This window comes from Phascolarctos cinereus, unplaced genomic scaffold (genome assembly GCF_003287225.1).
Source record: "Phascolarctos cinereus isolate Bilbo 61053 unplaced genomic scaffold, phaCin_HiC Scaffold_2;HRSCAF=192, whole genome shotgun sequence".
Lineage (NCBI taxonomy): Eukaryota > Metazoa > Chordata > Mammalia > Diprotodontia > Phascolarctidae > Phascolarctos > Phascolarctos cinereus.
This window is the reverse complement of record NW_027555625.1, coordinates 194,175,815-194,202,101: the sequence shown is the minus strand read 5'-3', so window position 1 is coordinate 194,202,101 and position 26,287 is coordinate 194,175,815.

Genomic DNA, 26,287 nt, shown 5'->3' with positions numbered 1-26,287 from the left:
TCTAGTAACACCTATGCTAGACCAATTAGGGCCTCATGAAGTTTATTAGATTCTGACCTTAGTTAACATGAATGTTAATAGTTCCTTCCTTTTACAAGGCATTGCCAATGATCTTTTCACTTGGGAACCACAAAGAACTGGAATCTTTCTCCCTTTGACTCACATGCTTCCTAGGCATAACTGTTTTTATTAAAGTATTAATGATTTCAGCCACTGTACTGTTGAGAGATTCAATGGCAACAGAGGACTGAGGGGCCAGTCCCTTTGGAAATGCTTCTCACATATGATTTCTAGAGCATGAAGAAGATGTATAAGTTTTATAACCACCCAAAAGGAGAGATTCCCTTTAGAAATTCATACATTTATCCAAGGAATTTTAAAATAGAATATAAAACAAGGAACAAATCCTAGATTTTTTTTACAAAACATTTCTGCCATCTAATCTTGTTAAAATATTACTGAAATGATGCAAAGATATGTAGATCAGTTACATTATCAAAGATATTTGGCAAAGAAATTTAAAAAAAACACTTTTAGTAAAATGTATTTTCAGGATAGCAGAAGAAAAAAATTCCTAAAGAAAACTTTAGTCAGCATTTACTGGGAAGAAAATGGATTTAAAAAATTGTAAAATACATACACACACACACACACACACACACACACACGTAATGATTCTTATGTAACTTAAAGACAAAATTTCTCCTTAGTGATTTTACCTTCCAACATTGAAGTACTTATATTAGAGTTTTCCATGCTAGGTCACTGATATTGCTTGTTTTAGAAGAAAAAAAAGACACTAATATTATTCCTTTTACTACACAAAAACCTCATCTCATCTTTGAGACATACCAGAGCAATTCTGACAAATAATACACAGAAATAAAATGGACCAATCCCACCTTGACAATCCTGAATGCCAAGGCTGCATCTATACAAGTCATCTCTCATTAAATGGAGTCCAAACTGTATTTCTTCTATAGCTAGAGAGCTGTAAGAATCCCAGGCAGGAATCTCATTGTGTGACTTGGGAGCGATTGGGTTGTGTTTCACACAAGCTAGACTCTGGTGAATCTTGCAACACTGCTAAGTTTCCACAAGATCTCTTTGCCTAATGAGATCTCTCTACCCAATGCTAACTTTAATGGAAAAAAAAAATCCATTTTTAGGTTTTATTTTTTAAGCTATTCTATCTAAAGGCTTCCAGCGCAATAAAAATCTATTGCTTGGATGAAGGACAATGGGTTGATTTTTATTTTCCCCTGAAGGGGAAGGGGAAGAAGCACCAAGGGGACATGCAACTATCATCTGGACATTTTATACCACTTTTACAGTACAGTCACAAAAATACAACATGTTCTAAATGCAAGATCAGACTGATTCTTTTGGTGCTTGCATGCATGTGTGTAAGTATGTGTATCTTAGTGGTGGTGGTCCTGAAGTCCAAGTCTTTCCTTGCGGCAAAAGGCCCAGCAGGACCCTGAGGACAGAGACAGTTCCAAAGCTGCAGGGCCCTGAAGGGTGTATAGTTACACGGAGATCTGAGACTGTGGCTGTCACTCAAAGAATCATTAGCAATGAACGGGAGGCAGCAAAGCTTGGTATGTTGTCATCACACTGTAAGAAGGTTGGCCACAGACTAAATTAGCTTGCTTAGGGAGTGTGAATCAAAATGACATGTAATCTGAATGTTAATGAAAATTTTCTCTTGCTTCAGGCTTCACGTTCTATCCAGAAAGCTGTCATCTGGAAGACATTATCTTCCCCCTCTTCCTTTTTGGTATACAATTTTAAGATTACAGAAAAAGTCTGTGTGTGGAGGGAGAGGAAACTTAAACCAGAAATACTTGGACAATTATTGTTTGGTGAATTCTATAATCATGTCAACTATAGCCCTGCTTCCCACATTAATATTTACAAAAGGAGAGGTTTTCAAGATAGCAATATGGTTGCCTTCAGGGGGTTAGTTTCAATGAGGAGTATGTTTTCAGTTTATAAACATTTTCAACTTAACCCAATGTATTTTAAATAGAGGTAGCTGGGTGGCATATTGGGCAGTGCCAGATTTAGAGTCAGGGTCACCTGAGTTTGAATCCAGTCTCAGACATTAACAGTTGTGTGACCTATCTAAACCACTTAAACTCATTCAGTCTAAATTTCAGCATCTGTAGAATGGTTATAATAAGAGAAACTCCACAAAGTTTTTTTTTAATCAAATTCTATAATATATACAAAGTGCTTTACAAGCCTTAAAGTTTGCTTAAAATAGGACTCTAAGGTTTATAAAGCACTTTACATACATTATCTCATTCCATCTTCTCAACAATATTGTGAGGTAAATGCTATTATTCATGCATATATAATATATGCATATGCATGTGTATATGTATGTATGCATGCACACATAACACACACACATATATAGCGTGTGTGTGTGTGTGTGTGTGTGTGTGTGTTTAGCTAGCTAGCTAATTGGGAGGTGCCAGGTGATGCATCAGATAGAGTGCTGGGTTTGGAGTCAGGATAGACCTGAGTTCAAATCCAGCCTCAGAAATTTAATAGCTATTTGACTGTGGACAAATTACTTCATCTCTGTTTTCCTTAGTTTCCTCATCTGTAAAATGGGAATAATAATGGCACTTACCTCCCAGGGTTGTTGTGAGGGACAAATGAGATGATAATTTAAAGGATTTAGCATAGTGCCTAATGACACAGTAAGCACTATATAAATATTGTTATCTTATGTGTGTGCTATTATCATCATCATGGTCATTATCATCATTATCTTGTTTGGACAAGGTTATTTACATATTGTCTTCTCAATTAGACCTGCTCTTTGAAAGTAGAGACTATGCCTATCTTCGTAATCCCTGTGTCTAGCACAGAGCCTGATGTATAGCAAGCACTTAATAAATGCTTAATGACTGAATGTTAGCTGTTAGACATTGTTAAATATGTATATTTCCAGGGATGAGTTGGAGAGCATGGATTTTACTTTTGACTACAGCTTATGCTACAAATATAGCTCACATTGGAATATGTATATGTGTGCATGTGTATGTACACATATATGTGTATATACATACAAACATACCTATATGCACATACATATGTAAACATACATAGCAGTTTACTTGTACCAATTTTAAAATGTTTTGTTGATGCATTTTGTTTTATCTTAATTATTTTCTGATAATAGTAATAAATAATTTTCCTATATAAAACTCTCTCTCATAATGAAGAACAGTAATTTAGCAACACTGCCTGTCAAAGTTACCACATCTGTCATAAACTCTCTGGCATCCATAGTATCACTACCCTTCCCTAGTAAGAGGAAGGAGTTGTGTTATACTATCTGTCCTCTAGAATTGATATTGTTGATTGCCTTTGCCTTAATTAAAACTTCTTTTCAAAGCTTTTACTGCATTATTGTCATCGTTTTATCGTTACTATTCTATATATTTTTTCTAAGCATCAGTTCATATAAAAACTTTCAAAGTCTATATGAATTCCTTATGTTTGTTGGCTTTTCACCCAATGGTGCAATAATGAACTATTATATTCATATGACATAATTTCTTTAGACAATCATCCATTATCAGTTAATAAATTTGGTGTCCCCCTCTTGACACTAAGTGATATATAATATAATTATTTGATATAATTCAAGAAATGTGAGGTACAGTGATAAAACAAGAAAAAAATTGAGGAAGTAATAATAGGCAAAGAGAGGACAAAATTATGTCTCTTTGGAGATCATGACAGTTACTTAGAGAACCTCAGAAATTTAAGAGCAAAAAGAATTATTCTGAACTATTGATAAAAGATAAAAGTAAAGAAATACAACAAAATATGTCCTCAAAGCATAAACTTATTATATATAATTATATCAAATAACAAATATATGTTATACATATATAAATTATTTATGACCTTGACCTTCTCTACCAATAACAGGATTATTAGTTGAACTATTTAAGCAATCTAGGTTGCTGGTTTAACATTATTTTCTGCCAAACTGCCTTTCAATTATCCACACAGTTCTTTTAAAGACATGGGATCTTTTTCCAACAGTTTTTAATTGTAAGATTACTGTACATTTTGATAATGTGTTTGGTAATGTGTTAGTGATTGTTTAGTATGTTCTACAGATCTATTTTTTCTAGTATTAACTAATACTAAATATTGGTGTAAGTGATTAATGTTTTGTAACACAGTTTTTAATATGGTGATGCCAAGCCTATATACTTTCTTTGTTGTTGTTCAGTCATTTTGCAGTCGTGTCCAACTCTTCGTGACCCCGTTTGGGGTTTTCTTGGTAATAATGAAAGATTAATTTGCCATTTCCTTCTCCAGATCATTTTACAGATGAGAAAACTGAGGAAACAAGGTTAAGCGACTTGCCCAGGGACATACATTCTTACTTTTATTATTGTTTCCCCTTAAAATTTTTGGCCTTTTTGTCCTACAAATGAATTTTGTTACTATTTAGTCTAGTTCTACAAGGTATCTAATTGGTAAAACACTGAATCTTTAATTTAGATAGAATAATTATTTTATATTACATTGTTATATATTATATCAATTATATTAATACATTAATTATATTATATTATATTATGTTATGTTATGCATTGTGCTATATTATATTATATTATATTATATTATATTATATTATATTATATTATATTATATTATATTATATTATATTATATTATATTATATTATATTATATTATATTATATTATATTATATTGTTATATTATATTATATTATATTATATTATATTATGTTATATTATATTATTTATATTATATTATATTATATTATATTATATTATATTATATTATATTATATTATATTATATTATATTATATTATATTATGCTATGCTATGCTATGCTATGCTATGTTATGCTATGCTATGCTATGCTATGTTATGTTATGTTACATTACAGTACATTATATTATATTTATATTGTTGTGTTAACATAGCCCAGGCATGCATAATCTCCAATTTATTAACTTTTCCTGAATTTCTGCAAATATTTGAATGTTATTTTTAACTGAACACTTAGAATCTGGAGCACTTTAAATATCTCATACCTTTTGTAGTAATTTTAAATTACATTTCTCTTTCTTTTTATTTTCTGGGATTATTAGTAATATAGGGTAAAGTATGTCTTTTGAGGATTTATTTTTGTTGTATTTCTTTACTGAAGCTATCAATAGTTCTGAATAAGTATTTTTGCTTTAAAATTTCTGAGGTTCTTTAAGTAATTGTCATCATCTCCAAAGAAGCATAATTTTGTCTTCTTTTTGCCTATTATTATTTCCTCAATTTTTTTCTTGTTTTATCACTGTACCTCACATTTCTTGAATTATATCAAATAATAGTTGACACAAATGGTCACCTTGCTTTATCTGTGTTATTATGGAAAAAAAACCTTTTAGTGTTTCTTCATTACAAATAATTCTAGTTATATTCTGGTTGTAGGAACCAGAAATTTTTGTTATATCAATAAATCAATTAGCAAGTATTCATAAAATACCTACACTGTGCTAGGCATTGGGGGTACAAACACAAAAGTGAAATACTCTCTGTCATCAAGTTTACATTCTATTGGGAGAGACAATGTGTACATATATAGTTATATATACAAAATATGCAAGGTGATATTTGGAACGGGGGGTGGAACAGCTTTACAGACAAGGAGATCAGAAAGGCTTCATGAATAAAATGTTGTTTGTGCTGAGTTAGGAAGGAAATTAGAGTCAAAGATAAGGAAGGAGTACATTCTAGTCATAAGAGACAGTGAAAATAAAAACATGAAAATAGGAAGTGCATTGTCATGTATGACTGTTTTTTCTACATGGTATACTACATGAAGTCAGTTGGGCAACTAAGTTTGGGGATACATTAAGAGGTAAAACAAAAAAGAAAAACCCTCCCCATCAAAAACAAAACAAAACAAAACAAATATTTTTTAAAAAGTGGACCTCAAAGGAACTCACTTTCTAAAGGATAACACAACATGTGAATAACTATTTTCATGAGAGAGAGAGAGAGAGAGAGAGAGAGAGAGAGAGAGAGAGAGAGAGAGAGAGAGAGAAGAGAGATGGAAGGTAATTTCAGAAATGAAAGCACAAGCACAGAAAATTCCTCCTGCAGAGGGTTGGATTGGAGTCAAGACTTGAAGGAAGCCAAGGAAATTAAGAAGCAGAGGTGTAAAAGGGAAGCTTTCCAGGTGAGGGCAACAGCCAGTACAAAGTCATTTGATGGGAGATGAACTGCTGTGTGTGAGGAACACCAAGTAAGCCAATGTGCCTACAAACTAGGCTATATAGAGGGGAGTAAAGATTTAGAAGACTGGAAAGATAGGAAAGGATTAGGTTATGGGGAATATTGTTTTAAAAAGTTTGAAAGGTAGTGGGGGGCAGATGGTAAAGAACTTAAATGCCAAATAGAAGTGACAAAGCATCACTGGTGTTTAAAGACAGGAATCACAGCTTCAGATCTATTCATTAGGAAAATAGCTTTGGCAACTTTTTGGAGAATGGGGTGATTGCCAAGGTGGATATATCTCACCATGGATTGTCTTACTGTATTTTTTCTGGCTGTATTTTTGCAAGCATTGGCTTTTATACCTCTCCAGAATGGTTTGAGATTTTGAGTAGTAAAATGAGTGTTTTTCTCATTTATTTTTTTCCTTCTACACACAAAAGTTTCAGTGACATAGTAGGGGAAACTCTAAAATAATCCACTGCATTAATGTAATGATGGCCAATGAAATTTGAAATTTGAATGTTAAGCTGGATATGAGTAATTCCTTTTTCTAGCAGTCTTTAACATAAAGCTTTTCTTGATCCCTTCAGCTGTTAATGCCCATTCTCCCAAGCTATCTAGTATTTAAAAATTTCATTTATATTTGCATTCATTCTATCTATGTACGTATTGTCTCCTTTAGATTAGAATGTAAGTTCCTTGGGAGTAGGAAGTGCTTCATCCTCTAATTTTCTATCCCCAACACTTACCACACTACTTGGAACGTATCAGGTGCACAATAATGCTTACTGATTGATTGGTTGAACATTTTTTCCCAAAATGGGTAAAAATAGAAAAAAAATTACTCCTTATAATTAGAGGATACTTCAATCAAACATAAAAATCAGACATTCTGTCATTCTAGTAGGAAGACATAGTAGTATATCACATGTCTTTTTATTCCTCCTTCTTTCCTATAGAAATAGCATAGAACCTGTGATTGCTCGTAAAGTTAACATATACGGGTGCATTATTTTAGTAGCAAACTGAGAAGAAAGAGGTCATAGAAATGATTCTTTAAACTGACAACTCAAGGTCAGAGTTGAAGCAGTTAGATTTATCCTTGACATTGAAGGCCCCTGTGGGAAAGATTCAGAATATGTTAAGAAAGCTATTCTAGCTTAAATCTCTGAATAAAATTAGTATTAGAATGTACATAGTGAGGTTTAGTGAACCAAGCTCTAAGTTGGGAATCTGGAAACCCATGTTCAATTCAAAACATAGACACCAACCAGCATGTGAAAATTGGAGAAGTTGCTTCACCCTCTCTAAGCCCAGGTTTCCTCATCTGAAAAATAAGAAGTTTGGATTAGATTATGACTAAGATCCCTTTCAAATATGACATTCTGATCCTAAGGTACTAAATGAAAAGTTGAGGAAAAGAGAGAATTTCCTCAGCATTTATTGTTTTTTTTTTAAAGTTCGGTGTTTAGTTAGTAAAAGTTCAAAGTTTAGTTGAAATAGATAATCCTAGCTTCCTTCTGCTTCTAGAATTCTCTGAACTTTACTTATAGGATTTATAAACTTAAAAAAATCCTTCCTTTAAAAAAAAAAAGGACTCATGGAGAAACACTGAGATAGAGAGCTATTCATAAGTTGAATTTAAATTTGAACCCAGCATCTCTATCTACACATCCATTGTTCTTTCTACTTCTCTCATCCTTATAGGCTTCCATTATGTCTAAAATGCCAATATCACTTATGTTAGCATAGAGGATTCAAACAGAATTTTTAAAGAGACTATTAAGTTCATTGCAAACCACAAATGACCTTATGATAGAAACATATCTAGGACAAAGATCTACATAGTGGAAAGTTTCTTAAAGATGATGTAATTCATCTTCCTTACTTTTCTTTTTTCTTTTCTTTTCTTTTTTTTTGGGGGGGTTGTATTGCTTTTTATTTATTTTTATTTTTTAATATAAATGTATTTATTTTTAGTTTTCAATATTCACTTCCACAAGTTTTTGAGTTCCAAATTTCTTACCCCTCCCCCCAACCCCAAGATGGCATGCATTCTGAATACCCCTTTCCCCTGGTCTGCCTTCTCTTCTATCTCTCCCCCGTCCCTTCTCTTATCCCCTTCCCCTTCTATTTTCCTGTAGAGGAGGATAGACTTCTGTACCCCATTTCCTGTATTTCTTATTTCCCAGTTGCATGTGAAAACATTTTTTTAAAACATGTATTTTTAAAACTTTGAGTTCCAAATTTTCTCCCTTCCTCCCTCCCCACCCACCCTCATTGAAAAGGCAAGCAACTCAATATAGGTTATACATGTGCAGTTATGCAAAACTCTTCCTTAGTAGACATGTTGTGAAAAACTAACTCTATTTCCCTTAATCTTATCCTGCCCTCCCATTTATTCTATTCTTTCTTTTGACCCTGTCCCTCCTCAGACATCTTCCTTATTTTTCAAAGAAGAAAATAAAGGCCCAGAAAAGTAAATAGTGTTCCTGAAGTTACTGATTCAACTAAGTAGCAAAACTAATACCTTGACTCCAGAATCAGTGCTTTTACAACGCAATGTGATGAAAATTCCCTGATTTCACTATTGACTGATCTCCTTCATTTTGGAGGTCCAAATTATTCACTAAGTACTGAATGTGGTGTTACCTTATGTTCAACATTTTGCCTTTCATCTTTAATCCCAATGATATTCTCAAACCTTAACATTTCTTTGAAATACACAAAATATAAATGACAAAAAAGCCAAACTGATTGCTGTAACATGAGATGGTACATTAAAATAAAACTTTTTGTTCTTTTTTGTTTTATAAAAATGTAACATAAAACAAAATTACGTCTCAAAAAAAAACAGTGAAAAACAGGAGAAATGAATTAGTATCTTCAGAAAACATAAGCCCTGACAAAGTCAGAAAATCCTAATACCATCAACAGATAAAATTGGAAGGAAGGCACTTGACAGATAAAAAACAGATTTCCCAGTATTTCTATAGCAATCTATTCTAATTGCTGGCAGTGGATGCACCCAATGTTTATTCTAATGCAGTAGTATATCATTGGTTATAGGACAAAGTGGAAATGAAACTTAAGAAATGGAGAAAAATGTTTGCACCAGACAAACAATATCAAGAAAAAAATCCGTGTAGGAAGTCTATGAAACTGGGTTGGGGACCAGCCAGGAATACACAGCAACAGTAGCAGTGGTTCTTAGAAGTCAGAATGATAGTGCAGCAGTTGCTGGAGCTCTTAGCCCAGAGACAGTAAAGACAGCTGGTCGGAAGAAGATTACAGAGGACCATTTCTTAGATTTGGCACTGTTTGGTAACTCTATTTCCCATATCCAATTCCAGAGTAGAAAGGCATGCATATGGTCAGTCACAAGGGAACAGGGGACCTGGTCACAGTTCTAGGACCAAGAGGACAGCTAGTGCTTGAGTCTACAGGGGACCAGTGGTCTTTCGTGAGTAAAGGCCAGAATGTAGACCAGGAGACCACACTTGTCCTGGGATCACACCACCTTGAAAGCACTGAAAGGTTGCAGATACCCAGAAATAGCTCTGAAAACAGCAACCTAGAAACAACACAAAACTTAAAATTGAGACACTCCCTCACTATCTCCAGATGAGCAAAGCCTAACTTTAACATAAAGTTCTATGTCAAGAAATAGGCTAGAAAAATGAGCAAATACATAAAGAACTTGACCACAAAAAGCTCCTATGAGGACATGGAAGAGCAAGATACAATCTCAGAAGAAGATTACAATGTAAAAACAGTTATAAGAAAAGCATCAAAGAAAAAAAGTAAGAATTGGACTCAAGCCCAACAAGAATTTCTGGAATCATTTTTAAAAAGAGATAAATGTGTTAGAGGAAAAATGGAAAAAATAAATTGGACTCATGAAAGAAAATTATGAATTGGTAAAAGAAAAACAAAAATACTCAAGAAAATAACACCTTAAAAAAAGACAGAATTGGCCAAATGGTAAAAGAGGCACAAAAATTCACTAAAAAAAGCTTCTTAAAAAGAAGAATTGATCAAATGGGAAAAGAGGTACAAAAGATCACAGAAAAAAAAATAAATCCTTAAAACTAGAATTATCTAAGTAGAAGCTAATGTCTCCATTAAACAACAAGAAACAACAAAAGAAAATCAAAAGAAGAAAATATGAAATATCTCATTGGAAAAACAACTGATTGACAAAAAAAATGAGGAGAGATAAGATAATTTAAGAACTGTTGGATTAACACAAAGCCATGAAAAAACAGTTCAGACATCATATTTCAAGAAATTATAGCGGAAAACTGCTTCTATAGCTTATGTAAAGAATCCATCAAAAACCTCATGAAAGAAATAACAAAATGAATCCTCTCAGGAATATTATAGCCAATATCCAAACTTTCAGATCAAAGAGAAAATACTTCAAGTAACCAGAAAGAGAGCATTCAAATAGCATGGAGCCATAGCCAGAATCACACAAGATTTAGCACCTACCACCTTAAAGCAGCACAGTGCATGGAATATAGTACTGCAGAAGGCAAAGTGAGCTAGGATTACAACAAAAAATAACCTATCCAGCAAAATTAAATTAAATCTTTCAGGAGGAAAAAAAAGGATATTCAATGAAATAGAGGACTTTCAAGCATTCCTGATGAAAAGAGCAAAGCTGAATAGAAAATTTGACTTTCAAATATAAGACTCAAGAAATGCATTTAAAAGGTAAACAAGAAAGAGAAATCATAAGAGATTCAAATAAGGTCAAACTTTTAACATTCCTATGTGATGAGGTGATACTTGTAACTCCTAAGAACTTTATCATTATCAGGGCAATTAGGAGTATACATAGACAGAGGCACAGGTGTGAATTGAATATAATGGGAGGATATTTTTTTAAAAAATTAAGGGGTGAGAAAGAGGAATGCACTGGGAGAAGAAGAAAGGAGAGGTAGAATGGAGTAAATTATCTCTCATAAAAGAGTCATGAAAGAGCTTTTACAGTGGAGGGAAAAATGGGTGATGTATGGGAGAATGGTTGAACCTTACTCTTATGGGAATTGGCTGAAAGAAAGAATAGCATGCATATTCAGTTGGGGATAGAAATATACTTTATCCTAGAGGAAAGTAGGAGAAGAGAGGAATTAGAGAAGAAGGGGGTTGATAGAAGGGGTGATAGATTAAGTGAGGCAGTGGTCAGAAGCAAAATACTTTTGAGAAGGGATAGAGTGAAAGGAAAAACTATGATAAACTGGGGGGAAATAGGGTAGAGGGAAATATATAATTGGCAATTGGTGAAAAAAAAATTCAGCAAGTTTCTCTGATAAAGGCCTCACTTCTCAAATATATAGAGGACTGAATCAAATTTATAAAAACCTAAGTCATTCAATGGTTGACAAATGGTCAAAGAATATGAACCTCAGATGAAATAATCAAAGCTATCTGTAGTCATATGAAAAAAATGCTCTAAGTCACTACCAATTAGAGAAATGCAAATTAAAACACCTCTGAGGTGCCACCCTACACCTATAAGCTTGGCTAATATGACAGAAAAGGAAAATGACAAATATTAGTGGGGGTGTGGGAAAATTGGGCCACTAATGCATTGTTGGAAAAGTTGTGAACTGATCCAACCATTCTAGAGAACAATTTGGAAATATCCCCAAAGATCTATAAAATTTTGTATACCCTTTAACCCAACAATATCACTACTATGTCTATATCCCAAACAGATTTTTTTAAAAAGTACCTATATATACAAAAATATTTATAGCAGCTCTTTTTGTGATGGCAAAAGATTGATGGAGATGCCCATCAATTGCAGAATGGCTGAAAAGTTGTGGTATATAATTGTGGTGGAATAGGATTGTGCTCAAAGAAATAATGCTCAGGATGTACTCAGAAAAAAAAAAAAACCTTACATGAATTAAGGCAAAGCAAAATGAGCAGAACCAGGAGAACACTGAAAATAATAACAGTAATATTGTATGGTGATCACATGTGAATGACATTTATTTTCAGCAAGACAATTTTGAAGTACTCATAACAAAACAGAAATGTTATCTGCCTTCAGAGAAAGATCAGATTGAGTCTGAATGCAAATTGAAGCATACTTTTTTCTACTTCCTTTCCTTTCCTTTTTCTTTTTTTTTTTGGTTTGCATTTTCTTTCACCAAAAATATGTTTTGCATGACTGCACATATATACCCTATATCAAATTGCTTGTCTTCTCAAGGGGGGGAAAGAGTCAGGGAATTTGTAACTCAACATTTAAGAAAATGAACAATAAAAATTAACAGGTAATTGGGAAAAATAAAAAATTAAATAGGAAAAAATAACAAAAAAAAAGAAAATCAAATCCAAATAGGAAAAATAAAAATTGTGAATGCATCATTACTGATGATGAAATTAAAGTACTTATGAGTTATTTTTCAAAATTATTTGCTAGAAAAACTGACAATCTAAATGTAATGAATGAACACTTACAAAAGTACAAATTGCTCATATTAACAGACAAGAAAATGGAATACTTAGAAAAACCCTATCTTCCTAAAAGAAATTGAAAAAAACCATAAATTAGCTAAAAAAAAATCCTCAGGACCAAAGGATTTACACACAAATTCCACCAAACTTTTAAGGAATGACTAATTCCAATATTATTTAAACTTTGTTTAAAAAATTGATAATGAAGAAGTCTTATCATATTCATTTTAATGATACAAATATAGTTTTCAGGCCTAAACTAGGGAAACCAAAAATAGAAAAAGAAAACTATACTCCATTTTCTCTAATAAATGTTGATGAAACAATTTAAAACAAAATGTTAGCAAAGAGATTACAGCAACATAACACAAAAATCACATACTATGACTAGGTAGAATTTATACCAGAATTACAGGACTGATTCAATATTAGAAAACTATAAGCATGATTGACAATATATTAAAAAAACAAAAATTATATGATTATATCAATAGATTAGAAAGAAACTTCTGACCAAATACAACATGTATTCCTATTAAAAACACTAGAAGACAGAAATCAATTGAACCTTTATTAAGATGATAAGTAGTATCTATCTCAAACTGAAGGCAAATATTATATATAATTAGGCTAAGCTAGAAGTCTTCTCAAAATGATCAGGGCTAAATCAAGGATATCCATTATTACAACTATTACTCATATTGCATTATAAATACTAGCAATAGCAATGAGACAAGACAAATAAATTGAAGGAAGAAAAATGAACAATGTGGAAACAAAACTATCCCTCTTTAGAAATGATATGATGGCACACTTAGAGAATCCCAGAGAATCCACTAAAATTAAGTGAAAATTTTGACTGACAAAATGGCAGGATATAATATATGAACAAAAAAGTTTGTAGGAAGAGAGAGAAATTCTGTTTTAAAAACTAGAGGTCTAATAAAGTACTTGGGAATCTACCTGCCAAGACAAATCCAGGGACTACATGAACACAATTATAAAACATTTGTCACACAAATATAGATCTATATAATTGGAGAAATATTAATTTCTCATGGATAGCTTGGGCCAATATAATAAAAAGCATAATTCTACCACAAATAATTTACTTCTTCAGTACTATACCTATCAAATTAGCAAAGAATTATGGAACTAGAAAAACATAATAGTAAAATTAATTTGGAAAAAACAAAGTTTAAGACTATTAAGGAAAGCAATAAAAAATGTTAAGGAAGGTGGTCTAGTAGTAGTAGGTTGCAAAACACATGACAATGTGGTAATCATGAAACTGATCTGGTATTGGCTAAAACATTGAGTGGTGGCTCAGGGGAATAAATTAGATACAAAATATACAGTCAAAAATACTATAGTAATTTAATGTTTGATAAACCCAAATATCCAAGATTTGGGGATGAGAACTCACCACTGGACAAAAATTGTTGGTATAAATTGGAAAGCCATTTGACAGAAAGTAGGTATAAACCAGCATCTCATATTGTATACCAATAAAAGATTAAAACAGATAAGTGGTTTTAGACATAAAGGGTGGTAGAGAAGCATGGAAAAATGTATTCATCATATCTATGGACAAGGGCAGAGTTTATGACCAAACAAGAGATATAGATGATAACAAGAATTTAACTTGATAAAACAAATGGATAATTTAGATTACATGAAATTATTATTTTTTTTCTTTCATAAGCAATACTAATGTAGCCAAAACTAGAAAGAATTCAGGAAACTTGAAAAATATTTACGGAAAGTTTCTCTGAGAAAGGCCAATTTCTCAAATATATAGGAGACTGAGCCATATCTAGAAAAATAAGAACCATTCCCCAATTTATTAATAATCAAAGGATATTAACAGACAGTTTTCAGAAGAAAAAATCAAAGCTATCAATAGTCAAATGGAAAAATGCTCTAAATCACTATTGATTAGAAAAATGCAAATATAAACAACTCTGAGATGGACCTCATATTTATCAGACTGGCTAACAACAGAAAAGGAAAATTATAAATACTGGAGGGGATGTAGAAAAATAGAGACACTAATACATTATTGATGCAGTTGTGAACTAGTCCAACCATTCTGGAGAACAATTTGAAACTATGCCGAAAGTGATATAAAACTCTACATACCCTTTGACCCAGCAATAACAGTACTAAGTCTGTATCCCAAAAAGGTCAAAGAACAGAGACAAAGACCTATATGTACAAAAATATCTACATCATCTTTTATTTATAATACAATTACAGTTTATGTTTTAATAAAAATTTACATACTTTTCTTTCTTTTTATTTTTTCTGCTTTTAGTATCACTGTTGCCAGGATCACTTGTAAAAGGAAGATCTAATGCTGGGGTTCATAATTTTATTTGTTTCATGGGCCATTTTCACAATATCTTGAAACCTATGGATCCATTTTCAATATGCTGACTCTAAATACATAAAATAAAAAATTTAAGATATAAAGAAAGCCAATTAAATTGAGAAAAAAAACAATAAAGATTAGTTACTATTTACAACTATTCCTAGGGGGAACAATTTTTGAAAAAACAACATGAAATATCATTACAAAAGATCAAAGAAAAGAGAAAAAGACTTATATGTATAAAAATATTTATACCAATCTTTTTGTGATGGCAAAGAACAAGAGATTGAGGGGGATGCCTATCAACTGGGATATGATTGAACAAGTTGTGGTATATAATTATGATAGAATAGTATTGTGCTATAGAAAAATGATGAACAGGATTATTTCAGAAAAAAACTGAAAAGACATATGAAATGATGCAAAGAGAAGTGAGTAGAACCATGCAAAAAGTAACTGCAATTCTGAAAGACTTAGCTACTCCAAACAAAACAATGATCCAAGTGAATTCCAAGGATCCAGGAAGAAAAATGCTGTCTACCTCCAGAGAGAGAACTGATTAACTCTGAGTGCATATTGAAGCATATATTTTTCACTTTTTCATGTTTCTTGCTTTTTATTATTTATTTTTCTAAAATGGCTAATATGGAAATATGTTTTACATGACTTTACATGTACAATTGAAATCATATTGCTTTCCTTCTCAGGTGGTGGGGAAGGGTGGGAGGGAGGGAAGGAGAGTATCTTGAACTCAAAATTTTAAAAGAACAGAATGCTAAAATAAATAATACAATTTTAAAAGACCACTAACTTTCATATGTAAAATTATTGTCCAGTGACCAAGAGTACTTGCTTTGTTTTGTTTTGCTTTATTTTATGATATGACTAATATGGAAATATGTTTTGCATGACTTAGCATGTACATTTGATATCATATTTCTTGCTTCCTCAATGCATGGGGAAGGTACAGGATGGAGGGAGAGAATTTGGAACTCAAAATTAAAAACAATACTTGTTAAAACAATTAAGAAAGAGAAATTCAGGTTAAAAAAAGAAAGATAAATGTTATTAAGTCCTTTCTCTTAAAAAAGTCTAAAGTATGTATTTTGATTATAATTATCCCAATTTCATAGGCAAAAAAACTTGAGGCTCTAAAAAAGTTTGTTATTTTCTTCTAATCACACAACTAGTGATTTTTTGTCTCTTCCCCAAGTATAGTATTATTTCTACAAAGGTATTACACTTTAACTTTAGCTGATAGTGTCTACCTAAGAAATGCCAAGAGATGAACACTTTTGAGCATTTTTGTCTCATTTATTCCATCTCTTAATGAACTTCCTTCCATCATGCATTAGCTAAGCCAATTTCTGACCTAGCCATGGTCATCTCAGAAACATATAGATGGAAAGTTAGAAGAGGCACCTAGAAGACTGTTTCATACTAAACTGTAAATGTAACAATATTGAGGAATCAGCCATCCAAAAGACTCCATCAGCTACATCTGAGTTAACATATTTCCCCAACCAAAGAAATGTACTTAAAATAAATACATTATTTTCTTTTAATTTCTTTTGCATTTTGTTTTTATGTGCTAATACTTTTTTTAAAAAAAATCTTATTTTTATTGAACCTTTTGTTTGTACATTATACTTACTGATGAATACATCTGTCTCCTCTCTCCTATCCAGGAAACTTTCTTATAGCAAAGAATTTATTTTTATTTTATCATAAGAAAATAAAGTTTCTCGATTCCAAGGAACACAACAAATGACCCTGACAACATATGTGATATTTCAAAACCATAGTGCCACACCTCTGCAAAGATAATATGGAGATACTCATTCCAAGTTCTTTCCTGGGGAGAAAAACTTAGTAATTATAAATACACAGCACTCAGTTTAATTTTTTGTCTTCTTTCTTTGTATCATAGTCCTAATCATGGCTCTATTTATTTCATTCTATATTAGTGCATGCTAGGTTTGTAATACTTCTCTAAACACTTTATCTTCAGCTTTATTTTTTTTTAGGCAATTGGGATTAAGTGACTTGCCCAGGGTCACAGAGCTAGTAAATTTCAAATGTTTGGTCTAAGGCTGGATTTGAGCTCAGGTCCTCCTGATTTCAGAGCTGGTGCTCTATCCACTGCACCACCTACTGTCTCATCCACTGCGCCACCTAGCTGCCCCAGCATTTTCTACAAAACAGTAATTGTTAGTGATTTGGTGCAGTCTTTCATATGGTTTATACTTTACATTTTTTTATAACTATTTGTTAATATCTTTGGTAACTTATCCAGTGGAGAATTCATTACTCCTGGTGTATATTTGTACTAATTTCCTATATATTTTGGATATCAATTCTGTGAGAAGTTTTTTTATACAATTTTTATTCTGATTGACAGTTTCTTTTTTTCAAGTGGCTTCATTGAATCCTACATCTATTTATTATCTAATCCTAGCTTCTCTGTTGAGCTGTAGTACTCATAACTAAATGCCTGTTATACATTTTAAATATATGCCTTATAGGCATCTCAAACTCACTATGTTTTTTTTAATAGAACTCAACACTTCCCCATCTCTAAAGCTTCCCATCTTCTGAAATTTGCTATTACTGTTGAAGGACACTATCATCCTTCTAGTCACCAACATTCATATCTTTGATGTTATCCTAAACTCATGTCTTTCACTTATTCCACGTATGGAACCACATATTCTAATTAGTTCTATACATCTCTTGTATGCATACCCTTCAACTGAAAATAGAGCTACCATGACCCCTACAAAGTACTTCATTATCTTCTTCTGGACTATTCTAATATTCTTTTGACTGGTTTCCATGTTTCAAGTCTCTATCCACTCTGATTATTCACATCTTTACCAAATGGTTTTCCTTAAGATAAGTCTGACCATGTTACTTCCTTATTCAATAATTCCTAATGACCCATATTGCCTTCAGGATCAAATAAAAAGTCATTTGTTTGACATTTAAAACTTTACAACTCAGTCCCTCCCTATTTTTCCAGTTTTCTTACATGCTATTCTCCTCTGTGTTATCAATCATACAGCTATATTGGTCTACTCACTTTTCCTCACACAAAAGACTCTACCTCCCAGTTCTGTGTCCTTGCATTGCTTATTTCCAATGTGTGGAGCATTATATTCCCCAACCTCCAACTCTTTGAATCCTTAGCCCTGAACAAGGGCTTCTCTTTCACCAATAAGGCCAAGCCCTCTGTGTCTCCCTTCTATTTACTCTGCATCTATCTTTTATGTTCTGATTTATATATTGTCTTTCCCATTACAATGTAAGTTCTTGCTTTTTTCTTCTTATCCCCAGACCTTAGCCTAGTACCTGGAATATATTGTGTCTATTAATGTTTGTGGTTTGATTCATTGATTGTGCAGAAACTTTTGAATATTATATAATTAAATGAACTATGTTATGTTTTGTGACCTCCTTTATCTGTTGTTTGGATAAAAGTTCTTCCTCCTAGCCATAGTTGGGAATGGCAACTGATCTTTGTTGTTTTTTTCCCTCACTTTAATTGGCTTTCTTTGTAATCTAACATATTTTAATTTTATGTATTTAGAGTCAGTATATTGAAAAAGTATCCTTACATTTTAAGAGATTGTGAAAATGGCTTATGAAACAAATAAGATTATGAACCCCAAGCATTAGATCTTCCTTTTAAAAGTGAACCTGGTGACAGTGACACTAAAGCAAAGAAAGAAAAGTATGTACATTTTCATTAAAAACAAATTGTAAAAAATCAAGAAGTTCAAAGGTAGATGCAGAGGAGAAGAACAATGTTGGAATTATATTAAATTTGAATTATACAACAAAATGATCCATATATGAGCATTGATATGTGAATTTTTGTTGATGCTCATTGAAAGAGAAAAAAATAAATAATTTAATGAATGAATAGATAGGTAGATAGACACACAGATGCTATTCTGAAGTAAAAGGGGCTAATTTCAGAAAGATTAAATACTTGATCTGAAAGAAATACTGATTGACACACTCTCTATGGCAAGGATATACATTTAGTTTCCTGTCTTTCTCCTCTTAAAGAATCTCTATCTACTTTTCCTTCCTTCCTTTTTTCTTTCCTTCCTTTCTTCCTTTCTTCCCTTCCTTACACCCTTTTTTTCTTTTTCCATTCCTCCCTCTTTTCCTTCCTTCCTTTCTTTTTAGTTTCTTCTTTCCATTTGTTAAGTTCAAGTTATTATGATTTCTAATGGCCTCTACAGAAAAAAACATTATGTAGCTAAACTCCAAAGTTTTACTCATTACATTGTTAGAAGATTTCCTCCTGCACAACACAAAACTCTAACTTTGTTATGTTAAGTTAATCATGTAGAAAGGGATTAGGAATTTCAAGGAATAGAGATAGTGCCTCACACATTGTTAATCTAAGTGCAGGATTTGGAATAGTATGCAAATTGATTCATTAGACATACATGAGAAAGTACCCTAAGCCTCTCTGATGGCCATTTCTAGTTCTAGTTGTAGCCTGATTTGCAAAGTAAAAGGGAATATATGTACCAAAAAAACAAAACAAACAAATAAACAAAAACAGATGATCTCTTCTTTCAGGTAGACAAATGATTATGAGTGACTCAAAAATGTTTAGAGGATTTTGTAGATAAAAGGAACTGTTTGTTTCAGTCTAGAGCAAACTTAAGTGCAGCTATATTGATTATTCCAGTTATAAATGGGAAAGAGAGGGGAGTGAGAGGGAGACAGAGACAGAAACTGAGAGGGAGACAGAGATGGAGAGAATATTTTTAAGCATTTATAAAATCCCAGACATTGCATTTAGGTATAATAATTTTGGTAAATATTACCTTTTTTATAATTACATGTAAAGATAGTTTTCAACATTCATTTTACCAGATTTTTGTATTCCACATTTTTATCATTCCCTCCCTCCCCCTGTCCCCTACACTCTCCCCAAGATGGCAAGCAATCTTATATGTTATACATGTGCAATCATGTTAAACATATTTCCACATTAGTCATGTTGCGGAATGAGAATCAGAACCAAAAAAGAAAAACCATGAGAAAGAAAAAGAAGGTGAAAATAGTACACTTTGATCTGCATTCAAACTCCATAATTCTTTCTCTAGATGTGGATAGCATTTTCCATAATGTGTCTTAAAATTGTCTTGGATTATTCTATTGCTAAGAAGAGCTTTTATAGTTGATCACTGCACAATGTTGCTGTTACTGTGTGCAATATTCTCCCAATTCTGTTCACTTCACTCAGCATCAGTTCAGGTAAGTATTTCCAGGTTTTGCTAAAGTCCATGGGCTTATCATTTCTTATGGAACAATAGTATTCAATTACATTCATATATCACAACTTGTTCAACCATTCTCCAATTGACTGGTATTCCCTCAATTTCCAATTCTTTGCCACCACGAAAGGAGCTGTCATAAATATTTTTCTATGTGTAGGTTGTTTTTCCTTTTTTATGATCTCTTTGGGATACAGACTAGTAGTGGTATTGATAGATCAAAAGGCATGCACAGTTTGATTGCTCTTTAGGCATAGTTCCAACTTGCTCTCCACAATGATTGGATCAATTCACAACTCTACCAACAATGCATTAGTGTTCCAATTTTCCCACATGTCCAACATTTATCATTTCCCTTTTCTGTCATATTAGTCAATCTGATAGGTGTGAAGTGGTCCCTCAGAGTTATTTTAATTTGTATTCTAATCAATAGATTAAAACTTTTTTTTCACATGACTATAGATAGCTTTAATTTCTTCATCAGAAAATTGAAGCAGGAAAATTCTTGCCCTCAAAGAGATTGTATTCAAATGGACAAAAGACAAAACATAAAGGGGAGCTGGAAAAGGAGAAGGTTAAAGGGTATGGTAAATGGCCTGGAAATGATATGGATGCCTAGGTCTAGGCAAGATAAGGTAAAGCTCCCTCATCAAAGTCCACCATCCCAGAGGCAGAGTTCAAGGTTCTATTTCAGGTTGGGGGTGGGATGGTTGCCCAGAGTGGAGACAGACAGAATAACACAGATGGGTAAGAAGTGGTACAGAGTACTGGTTCTGGGTAAGATAAAGCAAAACTTCCTATATCTAGTATCTAGAATCTAGTATCCCAGTGGCAGAGTCCAAAGCTCTAGGGCAATGGGAGCCACAAGTGGCATGGAAGGAGAAGGTTGGAGGAGAGGTATCATGGTATGGAGACCGTAGCACACTGTTGATCTTACCATTTTAAACCCAGGCCTCTTTCCACTGTCTCGTACCCTACCTCCCTGATTGAAATATCCAGGACATTTTTGCCCAAAGAAAGAGTGGGTGGAATATAAGAAAGTTAGCAGACAGCAGGCATCTGAAGCAGGTTCTCTATGGTAAGTAAAATGATATCAGTCTCCATTTGGGAGAGTGGAAGATGTTTCAAGCCTAAGATACTCCCGTGAAATTTATCAGCTTGTTCCATGGAGTCCAGAGAAGTGCTGCTACAAAGACATTTGAAGCTGTGGCAAAACTGGTAGCCTGACAAACATAATTACAAAAGTTTCACCTCCTGATTTTATCTGTTGCTATGCAGGAAGCCGCAGAATAGTCCTTAGGGCTATTATATGCAGCTGCTATTTGCCACCTGCACAGTTGTCCTGGTTTCCTTAATATGACAGCATTTACAATCTAGTTAAGGAAATAAGGCACAGACACATGGAAAGTTAAACAGGAGTTCAAGAGAACAATAAAATGTCTCTGCTCCCCTTATTGGACACAGACTAATTAACATTTAGACCTCAACTCTTGCTGCTTTTGTCCATTCATTCAGCAGTTTCTATGCAAAACACAGTCTTAGAAATCTATGATGGAAGTTTTGATGCTCCTCTTTTTTTTAAGTCTCTAATGATAAGGTAAGTGTTTTTATGGCATCCCAATGGAGTGTAAAGTGCTTTGATAGCTGTCACTTATTGTTTCCTGGCAGTCCTTATTTGATTCGCTACTTAGCACAGCTTTTAGAAAAATGAGGAGATGAGAAAAGGAAGAAGGGGAAGAGGAGAAATTTGGGGTCAGTTTTTCCTTTTAAATTTTTTAAACTTTTTTATTTTTTTTTTACTGAAGATAAAGACTGGCATCACTATTGTCATCAGAAACAGGCACTAAATGCCAACTCTGGTACTAAGAAGCAACTTCGAGTTCAGTAGAACTCTATATCATATCACAGTTTTGTCAAGAGAAATAAGGGGTATCAATGCTAAGTTTCTTAGTGTACTGGGACATGCAGATCACTTCTCAAATCTAATAGGATTCCTACCTATCAAGGTAATAAATACTAATAATTCAAGAAAAAAAGTGTTAAATAACTATTTAACATTAAATCTAGAACATAGTTTTTGATCCAATTGATGACCCTGTATAATCATATTTAGTAGGTTTTATGTACAGTGTATCAGATTGCTAATCTATGCACACAGTCCATTTATGCTCATTTTATAGAAGTTGAAGCATTAACTTTTTAAAGTTATGGATATATACAATTAGATTTTTTCTTTTATGACATATTGTCCATCAAATCTATAATTTCTTTTATTGTGAATCTTAGTCAGAAACATAGTCATCATTTGTGATATTGTTCTTATGGGAAAATACAATCAACAATTCTTCTTTATTAAGGAATTTTTTATTTTACTTTCTATTTTTTATATAAATTTATTTATTTTTAGTTTTTAACATTTACTTCCACAAGATTTTGAATTCCAAATTTTCACCCCATCTTGTCCCTCCCCCCAACCCAAGATGACATGCATTCTGAATAACCTTTCCCCTAGTCTACCGTCTCTTCTATCTCCCCCCCACATTGTTATTCCCTTCCCCTTCTATTTTCCTGTAGGGCAGGATATATTTCTGTACCTCATTTCCAATTTTTCTTATTTCCCAGCTGCATGTGGAAACATTTTTTGTAAACATGTGTTTTTAAAACTTTGGGTTCCAAATTTTCTCCCTTCCTCCCACCCCACCACCTCATTGAAAAGGCAAGCAAGTCAATACAGGCCATACATGTGCAGTTATGCAAAACACTTCCATAGACATGTTGTGAAAAACTAACTCTATTTCCCTTAATCCTATCCTGCCCCCATTTATTCTACTCTTTCTTTTGACCCTGTCCCTCCTCAGAAGTACTTCCTTCTGATTACCCCTTTTCCAATCTGCCCTTCTCTCTATCATCCCCCTGCTCTCTTGCCCCCTTCCTCCCCTATTTTCCTATAGGGTAAGACAGATTTCCATACCCAATTGAGTGTGTACGTTATTTCCTCCTTAAGCCAAATCCTATGAGAATAAGATTCCTCATTTCCTCTCACCTTCCCTGTTTCCCCTCCACTGTAAGAACCTTTTCTTGTCTGTTTGTGCATGAGATAATGTACCCCATTCTACCTCTCCCTTTCTCCTTCTCCTAGTATAATCCTCTCTCACCCTTAATTTTATTCTCCAGATATCACCCCTTCATCTTCAACTCACCCTGTGCCATCTATCTATCTATCTATCTATCTATCTATCTATCTATCTATCTATCTACATATATATTTTTTCCCTCCACTAACCTAATACTGACAAAGGTCTCATGAGTTATAAATATCATCTTTCCATGCAGGAATGTAAATAATTAATTCTTAATAAGTCTCTTATGATTTCTCTTTCCTGTTTACCTCTTCATGTTCCACTTGAGTCTTGTATTTGAAAGTCAAATTTTCTATTCAGCTCTGGTCTTTTCATCAAGAATGCTTGAAAGTCCTCTATTTCACTGAATGACCATTTTTTCCCCTGAAGGATTATACTCAGTTTTGCTGGGTAGGTGATTCTTGGTTGTAATCCTATCTCCTTTGACCTCTGGAATATTATATTCCATGCCCTGCGGTCCTTAATGTAGAAGCTGCTAAATCTTGTGTTTCCTGATTGTGTTTCCACATACTTGAATTGTTTCTTTCTGGCTGCTTGCAATATTTTCTCCTTGACCTGGGAACTCTGGAATTTGGCTACAATATTCCTTTGGGGATCTCTTTCAGGGGAGATTGTGGATTCTTTCAATTTCTATTTTGCCCTGGTTCTAAAATATCAGGGCAGTTTTCCTTGATAATTTCTTGAAAGATGATGTCTAGGCTCTTTTTTGATCATGGCTTTCAGATAGTCCAATAATTTTTAAATTCTCTCTCCTGGATCTATTTTCCAGGTCAGTTGTTTTTCCAATGAGATATTTCACATTGTTTTCTAATTTTTCATTCTTTTGGATTTGTTCTACTGTGTCTTGATTTCTCATAAAGTCACTATCTTCCAATTGCTCTATTCTAATTTTTAAGGAAGTATTTTCTTCAGTAAGCTTTTGGACTTCCTTTTCCATTTGGCCAATTTTTTTTTAGGGCATTCTTCTCCTCATTGGCTTTTTGGACCTCTTTTCCATTTGGGTTAGGCTATTTTTTAAGGTGTTATTTTCTTCAGTATTTTTTTGGGTCTCCTTTAGCAAGCTGTTGACTTGTTTTTCGTGATTTTCTTGTATCACTTTCATTTCTCTTCCCAGTTTTTCCTCTACTTCTCTTACTTGCTTCTCAAAATCCCTTTTGAGCCCTTCCAAGGCCTGTGACTGATTCATATTTTTCTTGGAAGCTTTGGATGTGGGAGCTTTGACTTTGTTGTCTTCTTCTGGTTGTATGTTTTGATCTTCTTTGTCACCAAAGTAAGATAATATAGTCTGACTGTTTTTGCAAGGTTTGCTCATGATCCCAGCAAACTACTTGACTTTTAAACTTTTTGTTAAGGTAAGAGTCTGCTTCCATTGTGGAGAATGTACTGTCCCAAGGTTTTGGGGTTTGTATACCTGTTTTCAGAGATACTTCTAGGGACCTGTAAATTTTCATTTCTTCCAAGGTGGTATGATAAGGGTCAAGGTATTTACTCTTTTCCTGGCCTGCGCTCTGTTCTTTGAGTGACCGGTCACAAGCAGTCTTTTCTCTCTTGGAACTGTGAGGATGGTTTCCTCTCCACTGCCACTATAAATTCCACCATGCCAGCACTCCTCTTCACCCCAGGACCACCACCCAGAACTGTGACCCAGATCCAAGCATGGGCAAAGCAAGAGATCTCAGCACCAGCAAAGACATCCCTGCAGTCTCGCTCTGATCAGGCACTTGATTCCCCCTGTCTGAGAGTGAGAAGGTCAGATCACAGTCACCACCCTGGGACCTGCGCTCTGCATTCTGTGTTCTGGAGTTGGCTCTGACCTACGTCCTCTCTCAGCATCACAGAAACAGACTTTTCCCACTAACCTTCTAAGTTCTCTTCTGCATTCGTGGACTGAGGAGTCTGGAAACTGCCCCAGCTGCCTGTGATTCACTCCTCTGAGGCCTGTTCCAGGTTCACTGCAACCTGCGCACCCATGTCGAACTGTGCCCTTCTACCTGCCTGGCGCGATATACCTTTCCAACCAACCATCCAGGCTGTCTTGGGGTGGGAATTTGTTTTATGGGTTCTACTGCTTTAGAATTTGTTTAGAGCCATTTTTGTACGGGTATTTGGAGGGATTTGGGGGAGAGCTCAAGCAAGTCACTGCTTTCACACCTCCATCTTGGCTCCGTCCCCTATCAAGAGGTTTTTTTAAAAGGGCATGGTCATGAAACATTGGGACTGATGAGATGAGAAAACAGTGCAGTGTCAAGAACATTGGATATGGAGTCTGAAAATCTAGCTTGAAATTCTGGATTTACTACTTATTGCTTGTGTCGTTTTGAGCAAATGTCTTCACTTTTCTAGGCTCTTTCTTTTTAAATCTAGATTTTGGCTATACATAAAAGAAATGCTACAAGGAAGTATAAGATGAGTGTCAACTAAGTGATATGCTATGAATGTTATGAATTGGAAGAACAGAGATATCATTGATGCTTAGGGTGAGTATTCTTCCTAGAAAAAATGGGACTTCAGCTGAGACTTAAGGATGGGAGATAGTTTCCAGGCCATTAATTCCACTGTTCAGCAAAGATTTCCTCAAGTATATTTTAGACATTAGGCTATGTGCTAAGTTCTGAAAAATATAAATAATTCAATTCAATAAACACACATTAACTGCCTGTTGTATACATAGCTGTACTAACAAAAAGCCCTAGCACATGAAGACATAT